Consider the following 14,918-nt stretch of genomic DNA (forward strand, 5'->3'; position numbering starts at 1 on the left):
CTCGTTTCACCACGTTCCTGGCCCTCCACGTTGCTCCACGCTCCGTTTATGCGCGTGCCGTACATTTGTTTGTTTACCTGCATACTCATTTGAGAAGAGAGAATCACCGGGGTGCCAATGCCGCGGCGCCGCCGAGGAACCGAATTAATATTCATAACCCACATTCATCGCTGAATGTGGTCATCCGACTCTCAGGCTCGAATCATCGTGCGAGGCGAGCATGCGATTTCAAAGGTTGCTTTTTGCAACAAACATTCGCGTATGCGAGTTTTCACGGTCTTAGATACGCCGCCGATCGTTCGCCTGAAACATTTTTGCGGCAACGTTTACGTAATTTTATCTTTTGATTAGCTCCAAGTAGTTTCTACCCATTTAATTTCTCCGTTTCCTCCGCATCTGCGAATTGCAAATAAATTGCATTATTATTTTTTTTTAAGTAAACTTCTAATGTAAATAGGAAGATGAGAAAATAGAAAAAAAAAAATATAATTACCTACGTACAATATTATCTTCGATATATGTATAAATGCGTGGGAGTGAAAGCCGGCTGTTCGTGATGCCACTCATTAAGCCGCGTGCCACGAACGAATACCAAGATTAACATACACCAGGATTACACCGTCGTCATAATATCTGCATAACGATGTGACTTCATTAGGCAACCTGCAACTGTTTCGTGTTACGAATTAAAACGGGCGAAAGGAAGACCGACGTGCTTCACGAAATAATATATTAAAGATATAATTAAATAGGTTATGAAATTAAATTTTCTGCAAATATCCTAATTAAAAGCCGACGCCGATTGGTTCTTTTTTGGCTTACTTCGTGCCAAACGAGACTTAATGCGTTCACTATCAGGTCGGCGATTTTCAGATTCAGATTCAGATTAATTTTAATACTTAATTATTTTTTCCAGACAAAGACGGTCTTCGCAGCTTTCCATCCCCGCGCATGCGCCTCACCCGCGCCTCCACTAGAAGACCCTAGCGCGCCGACTAATCACAGCGCTCCATGGATCGCCTGATCACTAGCGATGTACGCGACCCATTGCACAGTTACGCCAGCTACGCGGAGAAGTGCATCGGTTTTCGAGACGGATATCAAGGTACCTATCTACGTGTGCTTTACGTATTTGTAGTCGGGCGACGATACGGCATCGAAATATTTCTATCGAAGAGCCGAAATCTCGAACGGTCAGTCTTATTGCGGAGCTTCGGGCGTGAGCACGCGTTGCTAATCGCTCCGCAATCACGCGTAATTTCGACCGCAGTGAGGACAGTCTCGCGTACGAACAAGTGTCGACTCGGGAAAGAACATTCGTTTTCTGTGCTCCTGCATCATTCCACTCATCCTTCTGTACTTTATTTTGTGCCGCGAAAGAGTGCTCGGGACGACAAAGTCACGGTGGGCGCAGCGCGCGCGGAGCGTCCGACCTGAATTGTGCTGTGCGTTCGGTAGTACCAACTCGCGTCACTCGCGATCTTCTTCAACGGCATTCAGCGAGTTCCGGTAACCGCCATCGTCAGAGTGCGAGATCCGCGTCTCGAGCGTCTTCTCCGTCGCGGCTCAGATTGCCAACCCGGTTCGAACAAGTGATTTTTGAAGATGTCTCGACACGTCCCGTCTATCATATATCGGCGATGCAACCTCAAGGAGCGCGGGGCAAGGGGACGGGTGCTCGCCAGCGGCAGTCAGCTGCTGCTTCGCATTGCGTAGGTTCGGGATTCAACAGTGTAGGCGCGGGGAGCACGGAGAGCAGGGGGAACGGTGCGCCGCTAGCTGTGCTAGCGCTGGAACTTGCGTCCGGTCACCCGCACAAAAACACGCGCGCGGTAAGATAAAAACAATACGCGCTAAACAACACATCAAACAGAATAGAATATTCACTTTATTTTTTATGTTTCAGATGAATACTCCACCATCAAAGAAGGATCACCCCGACATCCCGCGGACATCCTGAGAGGAGGAGGAGGCCCAGGAAGGGTATCCTGCCCCAGCGGAGCAACCCCGGGGTAAGTATTAATTTTTCTTCGTAAATGAATGATTCAGATTTTTTATAAAATTTTTTTTTTATTAAATTCAATTAGATTTAATATTTACAAAATAATTTTTTTATTTTTCTGTTACAGATGAAGAGGACCTCCGCTGCTGTGCAGTGGGAAAAAAGTGCCGCACGCCGATAATCACATCATACGAACCATAGCCGGTTCGTCGGGCGTTCTCGCGAATTCGTTTAAGTAATCGGGCGTGTGATTTGCTACGCGATTTTAATAAACGGGAGTGTCGTAGATTGTCGTGCGAATCTGTGTTAAATACTTAGTGCTTGCGAATATAACTTCACCCGGTCGCGTTCGCGTGTTTCTTGTGCGCGGAAGGATGGCTCGTCACGTCCCATCTGAGAGGAGGAGCAGGCTCAGGATGGGCATCCTGCATCGGCGGAGCAACTTTTAAGTAAGTATAAATTTCTTAAATAAAAAATATATATATATTTTTTTTTAATAATCTCATTAATTAACTGACATATTTAAATTAATATTTTCTTTTTTATGTTACAGTCAACGCCTGAATTCCACAACTCCGCTGAAGCTCATGCAGATCGGTGAGTCGCATGGTTTTGTTTTTATGGTAATTGGGACTTTTCTAAAAATCTTTCTTCTCGCTGGTTATTCTTTTCCTCTTTTAACTCGTTAACTTTTGGCGTAATACCGAGAAAGGATCGGAAGTCCAATTGTGTTCAAGGCAGGAATACGGGAGTTCGAAGAATAAAATTTATCGCGCTTCGAATTAAATCGAGATTATTTATCCGTTCAAGTTGCACGAGTGCATCGGGCTATTCGGCGCATTGAAACGTGACTCTGACACTATTGACCGTAAGATAGGAACCGTCGTATATACGCGAAGCAAATAGAACAACTGTTACCGTCTCTCGCGTGTATTAGAAGTCACGGCTCAGCCGGCTGACGTAAACGACTTTTCTTCCATCTGACACAATCCCGACTCGTTCTACTCGGTTGACCATCAATGCGTTTTTTCTGCTGTCGCTTGGACTCTTCTTGGTCCATTTCCCCGTGCGAGTTATCCCGCGTTTTCCCAATATTAATACGTCACTACTTTATTAAAGCCAGAAACACAAGACGCGTGTGTTAAATAAAAAATAAAAAATGTGATACATCGGCTCACATGTAAATGAAATTGTAAATCGCGAAACATATATGTTTCTATAGTTGAACTATAATTAAACTTGTCGATTCGCCATGTCGGTTACGGGTGGGAAAATAAAGCTACAAGTAAGTGAACTAGCAACACGTCGGCCGTAGATTACTCAATTACAATTATTACAATTAATTAATTTCTCCAATTATAATAACGCTCGTGAATCAGGATCTTTTAAAAAAATAACGCACGTGAAGCGTGCTCATAGTTTGTTTTAGTATTTCTAAAAAACAATGTTAAAATTATCGTCCTGCGCCAACATTTTTTTTTTTTTCGACGTTCTGCATTCGAGAGGATTTAATTCACACGCGGAGGCTCTCAATAAGAGATAGGAAAAAAAAAAAAAGAAAAAAGTACGGAATGCTCCACATGCTCAGTAAAAGGAAAAGAGAAAAGAAAGGGTGGGCAGAAAACGGGAAGAGAGGAGATGAAGGAGAGATCTTTGCGTATTGTCTCTTTTGACGGATGCTCCCCGCGGTCGCGCCGTCGATCGGCGATAAGGGAACGCGCGCGCCGAGGAACCGTTAATAATTTTTATGACACTCTTAACTCGCCACCCGGTATTAAGCGGTCCACCGTAGGAGACGGGCTTTGATCTTCGCCGACGCCCGGTGTATCGGCTTAATGAGTGCGGGAGCGAGATAGCGCGGTTGAGTCAGCGCGCGGGCGCGCGTACTCTCGACTGCTTGTAAGTCTACATCCGGTTGCCGTTGGTACACGGATGCACATTGTGTTGCACAGGTCCAGGCGCGATCGGCATCCTCAGCTGCCGTTACTTGTAAAAAAAAAAAAATTAAAAATCGCAAGGACGTAAATCTCGCATACTACACATAACTAAAGTTTGAAGAAACATAACTTATATATAATTCTTTACAAAGGATATTAATATAAAAATATATAAAGTCTTTTCTAACAAATAACTAGCATAAAAGGGATATAAAGTCTCCTAAAATTTATCATAACGTGATTAAGATTTAGTACACTAATCTCCAAAAAAAAAGAAAAATCAAATACAAAGTACTTTCCTCTCCTTTCTTCCTCTAGACTCTTTATTAAGTCCGTCCGACTTAATCTTTAGAATTATCCGAAAACTGCCTCTCTATTTAGTGTAAAGTAAAAAAAAGTAAGAAGTAGGATAGGACGCGAAAGAAAGAAGGGGGAGATAGAACGAGAAAGACAGAAAGGGAGAGAAAGGGAAAGAGTTGGAGAGGAAGATATCCGACTTACTAATTGCAACGACGTCGGTGGTCCAAAGGCACACCGCGGGCCATAATGAAAAGCAATATGGTCAGGATACATGGTACGGATCCGCTCGGACTCATCTCGGTGACTATCCCGAATTAAAATCGTAAATCCGGCCCGAAGGATTTGTAGCGGCGCCGCATTCGACTTTAAAGCATGGTACGCGTCACGGGCGAATCTTCGAAAAGCAATTGGTTTTTTTAATCTTCTTTAGAGCAAGTCATAGAGAAAGACAGAGGGAGAGAGAGAGGGGTGGAAACAGTGCGTATCTCTTCATTCAGACGAACTTTAATCTTAAAACATACATTTTAAACATTTAACTCGTGAATTGATTATCTAAAAGCTTCACGAATCCCACGTACTTTCCGTAATGCCGAAGAAAGCGCAATAAATTACGATGATCGGTCGTGCGTAATAATCGACAATAGATTAACGTTTCCATTGACGATCGTACCTTTGCGTGAGCGTAAGAAAGACGTTAGAAAGCGGATCGATTAGTAGCCATGAAGGCGACCGTGCAACGGTCGTTCCCGCAAATGGAGACGTTCCACAGGAAATAGATTGAGACTTGACGGGCACCCTGTAGTACAGGCGTAGTTACGGTTCATTTCGATTCCGGGGGCTGTTAAACGGGCCGTAAAGGCCCCGGGAGTAAAGCCGCAAACGGTCGAAATGGTGGTCGACGAATTTACCGGGACGCGTCGTCCGATGAGGCAAGCCGGTATTGTATCGCCCCAGCGCACTCCTGAAATCCGGAAAGTCAGTAAATTTCCCGGACGTCGCGCCAGGGAATTATACCTGTCCGGGACGGGAGGTAGGACGTACGCACGGGCACTACGTACGCTCTGTTTGCGTAGGACGGGGACCACCCAGGTCGGGGCCGACGCCTCTGTCCGCCTGGTGGATCCAACTTGGCGGAATCCTTCGCTTCGCCGAGCGGAGCGGAGCGGAGCGAAGGCGACGTACGTAAGGCAGGGGCGCACCGACCACGAAATTCCGTGTTTGAAGCACGCATCGGATTATGACGTCAGAAAGTCGAAAAGCCGTCGGGACAAAAGGCCGCCCCGACTTTTATTCTCTGTCATGCGTGTCGGTACATTGAGACAAATTAATTATCTGCGCCCAACCCTGTCGTTGAGTTCCATAGATTGCCAAAATGTACGTGAATGGTTTTTCTTTTTCTTTTTTTTTAAATAATTATTTCTTTTCTGCATCAGCTGAAACGTAGAATTGCATATTATTATTTCAGAGTTTATTGCAAATTGTTTCTTATCGACAGGGTTATAGTCAGAATTGAATAATTTATTTTTATAAAGAATATCAAAGTTTTAGAATATATATCTCTGTCGCATTGGTATTTAAATTTTCAATTGTTAAAAAAAAATTGTTAGAAATTCACCAATCAACCGCAGATGTTATAAGAATCCACTTTTTCGTCGTATTAGGGAATAACTAAAAAATTCGAACCGATATTTTATGACATAGGACCATCATATATTTTTCATCTAGGGTTGTTGCATTATCGAATGTTTTTTTAGGCACGGTAGGGTAGTTTTCCTAGTAAGTATTACAATCCGTCCCTGACGCAAGGCTACGAAAGTTTTAAGCTGGCCCAATACGTTATTTTTCATCCCATTGTGTCCAAACTACAAGGATCGCGACTCCCCGCGATGATTCTTGAACGCTCGGTGATGGATGCACAGACGTCTCCATCGCACAACGAGGAAAGCTTTGGGAAATTAGCGTGTCAAACGCCCCAGACTGTCTATTCAGTTTGATGCCACCCATCGTGCGCACAATATATCTCTGTCCGATCCTGTTTTGTAGTTTGTAACGTAAGCGCGAATATGCGAAAACTGGAATGCGAAACGTTCGTTCGCTCACGACCCTTTTTGTTTCCTTTTATTAGCCGAAAATATATCCTACGATAATCGATCCCTGGCGCAAGTATTTCTATTTGGATACTTTCCGTTGATAGGAATTCACAAAAAAAAAAAAAAAAGAAAAGAAAAAAAAAGTATATATTGCGCCAAACACCGTTGGCGCGTTGGCGCTAAATAACACGTGATACTCACCGGTTTAAGCGGGTCTCGTATGCGCGTATATCACGGACGGTGTACGCGTAACTTACGGTTACGCGGTCCTATGCTTAATATCAAAACAGTGTTAGTGACGGGCCACCCACGGCGAAACCGAGGGACCACCTAATGAGACGCGCTATTATAAGGGGCCCGTCTCCACTTCGCACTTTACTTCAACCGCCGTTCTCCTTTAACCTTTTAACACAGCAGACAGCCAGCCCTACTCACTTCTAACGGAGTTTGCTCGAGGACACTAGGACGAGTCGTTTCTTTCCTCTCCTCCCGCCCGTCGTTCTCAACGGGGATCGTAAAATGGGACAATTCAATGAAATATCGATCTACTCGTAATTAAACCGTATATTAATCTCGTCCGTATAAAATCGTTTAAAGCCGTATAAAATCGTATAAAATCATCCCGTATTAATCTCGAGTCTGCACATTCCTCTCTTATATTTTTCACGCGCCCGTTGAAATTAGCAATTAATTACGAGATTTTTTTTTATTTTTATTTTTTTTTTATTAACTTTTCCGAAGCCTCAAATCATCCCGAGATTTTCCATGATCGTGGAATCCGCCTTCAGGCTGATTCACGGCTTCCACGCGCAGAGGAAAGGCCGGGATAAAGATTTGCAAAATACGGAGGAGAAGCGGTCCGCGCGCAAATCAGCGTTTACACGCACGTCATTAGAAATCAATAAGCGCGCTCACGGACGAGCGCGTGAAACGGCGTTGCGTGTGCGTGTGCGTATGCGCGCATGCAACCTCTCGAGAGCGTACGCGGGACGAGTCCCTATCTAAGCCTGATATTCCGCGATCGTGGACCACCCAGCTAGTCCACCGCGGAAGTACGCACGCACGATTTGCACGCACGCGCACGTATGCGCGTGCGGCACCGGCGGGATATACGGGGTGTTCAGCGATAAACAGAGACGCAAACCAGACCATTAAGTCGTTTCCCATAGAATCTCTCTCCCCTAAAGCTTACTTTTCTCAACACCTGCATTAAATCGCGAATCACCTGAAAGTTATTGCTCCGCGAATATTCCGTGCCTTTTTCCCTCCGTTTTATCATTTAATTTTGTCGATTCATTATGAAACGGCCCGCTGGACACCTCGACGCGCCGCTTTCCCGAAAAAAAGATCGCGTCGATCGGAACGCTCGCCGATCTCCGGTTCTCTTGCGACCGTCATTAAAAACCGTCTTTACTTTATCTTCACTTTTCAGCCCCTGATTACGATCCCTTCCGCTCCCGTTCTGTCGCTCGGCTTCGGCGCCCATTATTACGTACGTTTATCGATAATACCCATGTCCAATTACGACGATTTTCACATTTGGCGTGTCGTTGTCGCGTTAAAGAGGGACGAACTCGTTTTTTCCAGGGACGGTAATCAATCCCACGGTGTGTAAGTCGTTTTCCCGGGAATTTTTGCTCGTCCCTTTTAGCATCGCGATCCCACGAGGAATAAGGGACGGTCCATATTTTCTTCTTTTGCTTGCCCCTACGTTTTTCTCCTGCCGTGTCCGGTGCAACGGGGGAACGCAAGACAGCCCCGCTCGACGCGGGTCGCCTCCGGGGGTGGCGGCGGCGGCCGTCCCGCTTAATGTCGTCCCCGGGGTGGTTACGCGCGTTTGCGTGCACAGCAGCGTCATTATACGCGAAATAACATGTTGCACTCGTACCTTGCATACGCGTTGAACATTGTGAGCGAGGTAAATTAATAATTGGAACGTTTTCGACGGACTGCGTCGGCACGCCCAGCACGGACGGTACGATCCGCCTGCAAAACGCAATGCCGATTCCTACTCCACGGATTAAATATGCAGTTGGGACGATAGCGGGATAAGCGGAAGCTTTGAGAATGGATATGAGATAGGCTCGCGATATATTCGAGAGACTCGCGCCTTTTCCCACGTACGCGAAAATTTTTCTATCACTTGTAACGAGGAGCGTGGAAGAAAAGAAAATTTTTTTAGTGAAACTGCATACTGAAAAAAATTATTATTCTATCGTAGACTTTATTAATATGAAACTTATTTTTTTATAAAAATGTTTCATACGTTTTATCGAGATTCGTCAACGGTTGTGAGCCATAAATTCCGAATTAGTCTGCGAGCAATCGTCGATATACGGCGCGAAGAAAGTCCCTGACAACGCTATCGGGGATGTCAGCTTAGAAAAATAGCGCTATTAAAACACCAACGGGGAATGTTTAAAAATGCAAATTTATCACACGAGTTTATCGTACGGCGATCGTTCGCGCGGGCGAGGTATCGGTCGGAATTGGGCGACTTTTGCGATTTTTTTACGATTTCTGCCGATCACACGTGGGCGCGAGAGAACCGCGTAGAAACGATCGAATTAGGCAAATCTCGCGAGAGTGCAAGTCGTTACGGGCACGTATTACTTTTCGAAATGGATTTATTTCGTTTTTCCGAGAAGTAATGAAATAAGCAATCCCGTTTAAAATCTATTTCGAAAATTGTCGCGACACGTGCTGCGATTTCCGGCTGAAATGGAAGTGGAAATTTTTTTTCGAGTTCCGCCTCTTAAATTGAATATTTTGAATTACATCGGATAAAACTAGCTCTATGCGCTATCACGCACGAAATTAAAACGTCCTGCGCTATCTGCATCTCTGCACCAGCTACCGGAACACTCGGCCGATTATCTACGAGCGTTTATCAGCCTTCGAAAGAACGATAGGTCGTGACTTCCGGCGCTGAACCGCGTCAGGACGTTCCCTATCTTCTACGGTAATCGCCATTATCTTCGTTGACTCAGCGCATTTCAGGGTATCTGGTGATCGATCTTGTAGGAATATCCGATCCCGCCGATTCATCGATCTATCCTTTCGGGGCCCGCGAATATTAATGGAAACAGCGTTTGTCATTTATGACAGACCAGAATAGAAGATAAAAATCCCCCGAGATGCCGATCGTTCTGCATTTAAATTACTTTCTCCTCTTAATTTTATTTTTTAATGTGTTTTAAAGATTCTCCGTTCCTATTTCTGTCGCTCTTTCTCTCTCTATTCAATCACCGTGAATTATATTTAATTATAAAAATTTAGTCACGTTGCCGATCTTCGGCGAACGAAAAAGTTGAGAACAATTAATCGTCGTGTGTAGCGATTCCTTATGGATTAAAGTATTTCGCTCTCGACCGTCACGTCGGCAACTCGCGCGTTTTACGAATCGCGTAAATAATCTTGCGCGTTTAAGTCGCAAACGATGATCGTCGCGCGTATTGTATCATCGACCTTATACCATCTCGCGTAAATTCTCTTCGCTTTCCGCACGTCACCGGCAACTCGTTTGCGCACCAACCCACCATAGCCAGAGCAAAGCTGCGTGTCCAAACGCGAACGCCCTGTAACTACATGATTTATCAGCGTGGGTCGCGCTGGGTGCCTAAGAGAATTTTTACGAATAAATGCTCGTACCTCGATCATTAGGCCATCTTCACAACTATACGTCTACACAGATTGATTTCTCTTCGACGCTCTTATTATTTTATCTTAACAACCTGTTTTAAAAATATGAATTAAATGAAAAAGCCTACGTAGCAATTACGATTGATAAAGTAAACCGTTCCTCTGCTTTATTTCGTTTCTTCCTCGCCGAGTAAAAATCTTTTTCCTTTTGTCTTCTTTTTTTATAAGTAGTAACAGCGTAATAAAGCACGACAGTTTTGGACGTGTCAATTTGCGGACGTTAGTCAATCATCGGTGAAAGATCGCCGAAAAAAAAAAAAGAAAGGAAAAGAAAAAAAATGACGTCTTTCCGCTGTAATGACAATAATTGAGAGGCAGGCTCGGGGCGGATCGCGGTCCCAAGTAGGTTTCAATTCAAATGGTATATCTGCGAAATAGAAAGCGAGCGGACAAACCGGTGAACGTATCTGGGCGATGGACTGACAGACGAACGGACGGACGCGTATGTCGCATTCCGTGTTTATTATTTTGTCGGTGGGTGGTCCAGAGAAGTCCGGAGTGCCGTCTTGGTGGCCGATAGCATCTCTCGTGTGCACGCACCGTTGAACGCAGTCGTCTTGCGTAAGGAAGTAGTCGATTTCTCTCTCCCTCCCAATCTTTCTCTCTCTCTTTCTCTCTCTCCACCTTCCTCTCTCTCCTCTTTTCACTTTATCTCTCTCTCTTTCCTCTTCTATCTGGCGGTATATCACTCTCGCTCTTGTCCTCTGCTCTCTTTCTCCCTCTCTCGATTCAAGCCTTTGGTTCGTGCAGCCCTCGTCTTTCTTTCCTTCGTAGAAAGGAGAGTGAGAAAAAAGATAGCGAGAGGAGAAAGAGGCTGGAGAGAGAACGAGAATACTGCTACGTCGTGATACTCCGTGGAACGTAGTGCCGCGTATGATGTGCGTGCGTGTGATGTGGGCAGGATACTCGGGGTCCTGCGAGCGTATCGTATCCAAAAAGAGATCCTCTGCTTTTCTCCCTCTTTCTTTCTTACGGCGGGATCTGTAAAACTGTCGCGCGTAATTGAATTGCGACGTAAAAAAAAGGGCCATCGAGATGTTTAAAGATTATGACTTTTTCCCTTTTTTTTTTTTTTTTTTTTTTTTTTTTTCCGTTTCGGTCATTAACGATTATTTTTGTCATAAAATTACTTTCAGCGTGTGTGTTTTTTTCGCGAGCGCTTAAACAATCCTGTCGCTTGAGAACGTAATTTCAAAGCTAGAAATTGAGAAGTAAATCATTCTTTCGGCGATAACCTTCCATACACGTTTACGAAACGAGACAAGAAACGGCGGAGAGTTTATTGAGCGAAGCCAAAGGGGAAACATTATATTTACGGGGCAAAAACGTGATTCGATTGTATCAGCTTTTGTTATCTAATTCTATCGGACGTTTTGTGGCAGTTAGGTCCTCTCTTTCGAGAGAGTTTTATGCTCACACGTGTTTATCGCGAACGAGTATCGTACGCGGCGTCCCGGCTATCGCGAGGCGATCTGGAAATCGCTCGGAACAAGTCGCAGTAGTGTAAGCAGAATGGCCTTATAAAATTTCTCGGTGCCTTTATGATAGCGTTTACACGGCCGGGTCTTCCGGGATGTGACGCTCGAGCCCACCAAAATCGCCGCGGACGCACAGAATGCGTTACGTCATAAATTCGTGATGGCAAGCCTTGCGGATCGCATAAATGTTTTTCACGTTCCTCTGTGCGTCACGTCCTTGTGCGCATGCAGGAACGCTCGGTTAGGCTCGGCCCCACCTTTCCAAGATTGCAAATATAGTTAATATTGCGAAATCGAACAAAAATCAAATTTTATTCAATTCAACGCGTTACATTTATTTAATAGTCAATCAGTAATTTGATATTATTAGAAGGGATTTAATTCTAAGTCTATTCAATTACTAAACGTCTTCCAAGAAAGAAAGAAAAAAAAACTATGAAAGCTTAGGGTTAAAAATGCACACGTATCTTTGCTACCCTTGCAATTAAAAAAAAAAAAAAATATTTATATATATGATTATATATCGATATATTATACGTGTACATCACGCTAGAAAGGCCCGGTCTCGGTTTCGTGCTGCGGGACCCACACAACGACACAGTGCGCACCCTGAAATAAGGTAGCCCAGGCTCCGGCGTCGAAGAGCCGATGTGGGTGGTCCAGGAGAGATTTGCCTTCCGCTAAATATCGCCTTTGCGCCCACGACGTGGGTGGCCCTCTCGCTGCTGGCAGAGGGGAATTCCCCTCTCCTCTCACACCCTCCCTCCCGTTTGCCCCTTCGCTCCGAAGAAGTCACAAGTTGTCTCTTGTCCTCGTTCCTCGAAGGCGATGGTCGGCGGTGGCGACCGAAATTTTCATCTTAACGCGGCGCGCAAACGCCTTTTATTCCGGGAATCGATTCTGCAAACACGATCGCGACGCGATGAGAAATAAGGCGCACGTGCGCTATCTCTTTCCCTCGTCTCGGTACCGCGAATCTACGCGACGGTCGACGAACGACGAAATTACAAGATTTAATGGATCAAAATTGATAGCGTTCGATCGAGCGATCAACTAATTTTCCCGTCGTCTTTTTTTGTCGATGATTTTAGTCGGCGTTTATCGATCGCGTGTCTGAGAAATTAATACATTCTCTAAGTTTAAATGGAAGAGCACGGGAAAAAGGACGAAGGCGTGGAAAGTCCTTAATCGACGATCGATGCTTTATACGCGGCGAGGCAGCGATATCGCGAAGGATAGAACACGCGGGTTCGGGTGGATTTATTGCGAGAGGCACGGGAGAAAGGCGACAAGACGCGTGTGGTCCGTCGGACGGCCGACGATGAGTAGGACAGGACCAGAACGACGACAGTATCTTATCCGAGGCACCGGTCGACCAATCGATCAATGGCGAGATCGATGCCTCCTTCGGCCGACCGACCGAGTATCGCGGCATGCTTGGCCGCGCAAGTATTTTTCACCCCGCAGGCGGTGGCGACGGCGGCGACCGCTTGGCTGGATCAGCGATATGATTCGACTTTCTGAATTATCAAGGATTTCGCAACGACGACGCTAGCGAAAATAGTAATTTTTCGGGAGGATTAAAATATATTTTTATTCAATTAAAAAACTCAGCGCTACTTAACGTTGCTTGTCAGATATTTTATTATAATCGTGACAAATATATGTATAAATCAATTAATGGGAAAGTAAATTCATCGTTTATTCGCGTATCGTCGAGACGTTCGCCGATGCATCTGTAACCTTTGATGGGAAAATATATTTTTAAACGAGAAGGCAGAGGGAGAGAAACGTGCCAACGTTCGTACGCACCGTCCGCTTCAGATGCATATTCGTCTTCGTGCGTGCGTTATGAATCCTAACGCGCCTCCGTTCGCATAACGAGGGTGTTCGATTCTCGAAATCATTATCGCTCGTCAAAAGCCGATCCGGTGTTACGACCCTAAAGACAGGTAGCCTGCTTAAAACGGTCGCACATATGGCGCACCCACACCCGTGACCAATCGCTAACACGGTCATATCGGACATCGTTCACCGCACCGCACGCATCTACCAACACGGTTTTAAACGGCGTACCTACACACGCGACGTGAAACCCCGCTTAAAACGCTCGTTTGCATTCTCCGAATGAATGAAGATATTGGGAGAGACGGAGAGAGAGAGAGAGAAGCGAAAGAGAGATTTCTATCTATAAGATTCGATATCAAATCGGCATATAATTATCGTCAATTATCCCATACAATCAGGTTCGTTTCCGAACATCTGCAAGAATTCACGAATTTGTAATATAGCAATTATCGACAAAATGCTTGATATTTGACACTATCTTGTAGTGAAAAATCGCAGTATGTTTCAAACTCTGAAGGAAAAAAAAAAAAAAAAAAAGAACTTTAACGACTACTTTGATTTACAACGGAAAAGAAAAGGAAAGAGTCGGCTCTCGATCGCGCAACGTCATTTTCAAACCTCGATGTAATTCGAAGGCAAGGCGCGTGCTCGTTCGCCCTGAAATTTTGCCGAGTACGAACAGCACGTACGACGGCACGTGGGAAGCGCGGAACGCACACGCCCGAACGCCGTGGGGACTACCGCCATCCGACCTCGATCCCGATCTCGATTTCGATCTCGATCGCGCAAGAGCCGATGGGTGCCCCGGCCTCCCGGGCTTCGGTACTCGTCGCCGGCGACGAAAAATTGCACAACAGCAGGTTTCGTTCGTCGCGGCATATCATATAAGAGAGACAGGGCCAGGGCAACCTAATGCTAATGCGGCTACCATTAGCAAGTAGTGAATCGAATGCAAAGTCGGACGTAAGGTGGGACCACACAGGTCGCGTTTGCTCGCTCGCTTGCTCGCGCGCGCGCGCGCGCGGAGGGTTACACGGGGCCAGCAGATGCAGTGCCCCATAAACAGCGGGGCGAGACCACCCAACGCGCTTGTTCCTTCGTTTCGTTCCTTCGTCTGTTTCCTTAATAACCACGATAGCCTGCCTGTTACCGTGCGAGAAGGTGTGCAGGCGCTTCTCTCTCTTTTTTTCCTCCTCCCCCTCCTCCTTCTCTCCCCCTCTTCTCTCTCTCTCTCTCTTCTCTTTCGCTCTGTACATACGCGTGCAGTATACTGGATCAAATCGCAAGAGTGGCTCGCTCGCGTCTCTCTTTCTCTCTCGATCCAAATCGTTTTCGAGCTTTCGTAGGATGACGTCGCTCGACCGGACAGGGGGATCGGTGTGTAATTTCCGGTAATTGTCGAGTCGTTCGCTCCCCGATCGATCCGGTCCCCCTTGAAGACGTCGTTCGGTACGTCGTTCAGGAAAGCTTGATAAATTGCACCAGCGATTGTCCGTCTCGCCTCTTTCGAATCCACGAAGACTTCTCTTATAATCGCACGTCGATCTTCTTTTTTTTTTTT

At 45.6% G+C, this 14,918-nt stretch overlaps 2 long non-coding RNA genes across 3 annotated transcripts; one reads left to right on the forward strand and one right to left on the reverse strand.

The window, feature by feature from the left end:
• Positions 1 to 308: 308 nt before the first annotated feature.
• LOC139102553 (uncharacterized) lies at positions 309 to 938 on the reverse strand. 2 transcript variants are annotated; one of them, XR_011545715.1, is made up of 3 exons: positions 823 to 938; positions 494 to 669; positions 309 to 396 (listed from the first exon to the last, which is right to left on the reverse strand). It is a non-coding gene; the product is annotated as an uncharacterized lncRNA (long non-coding RNA). The 2 variants fall into 2 exon arrangements; XR_011545714.1 differs by having other exon boundaries at positions 312 to 396; positions 502 to 669.
• Positions 939 to 1,746: 808 nt separating this feature from the next.
• Positions 1,747 to 13,790, forward strand: LOC139102554 (uncharacterized). The gene is made up of 4 exons (XR_011545716.1): positions 1,747 to 1,832; positions 1,907 to 2,012; positions 2,130 to 2,451; positions 2,556 to 13,790. It is a non-coding gene; the product is annotated as an uncharacterized lncRNA (long non-coding RNA).
• The last annotated feature ends 1,128 nt before the right edge of the window (positions 13,791 to 14,918 follow it).

The sequence above is a fragment of the Cardiocondyla obscurior genome, linkage group LG05 (assembly GCF_019399895.1).
Source record: "Cardiocondyla obscurior isolate alpha-2009 linkage group LG05, Cobs3.1, whole genome shotgun sequence".
NCBI classification, from domain to species: Eukaryota; Metazoa; Arthropoda; class Insecta; order Hymenoptera; family Formicidae; genus Cardiocondyla; species Cardiocondyla obscurior.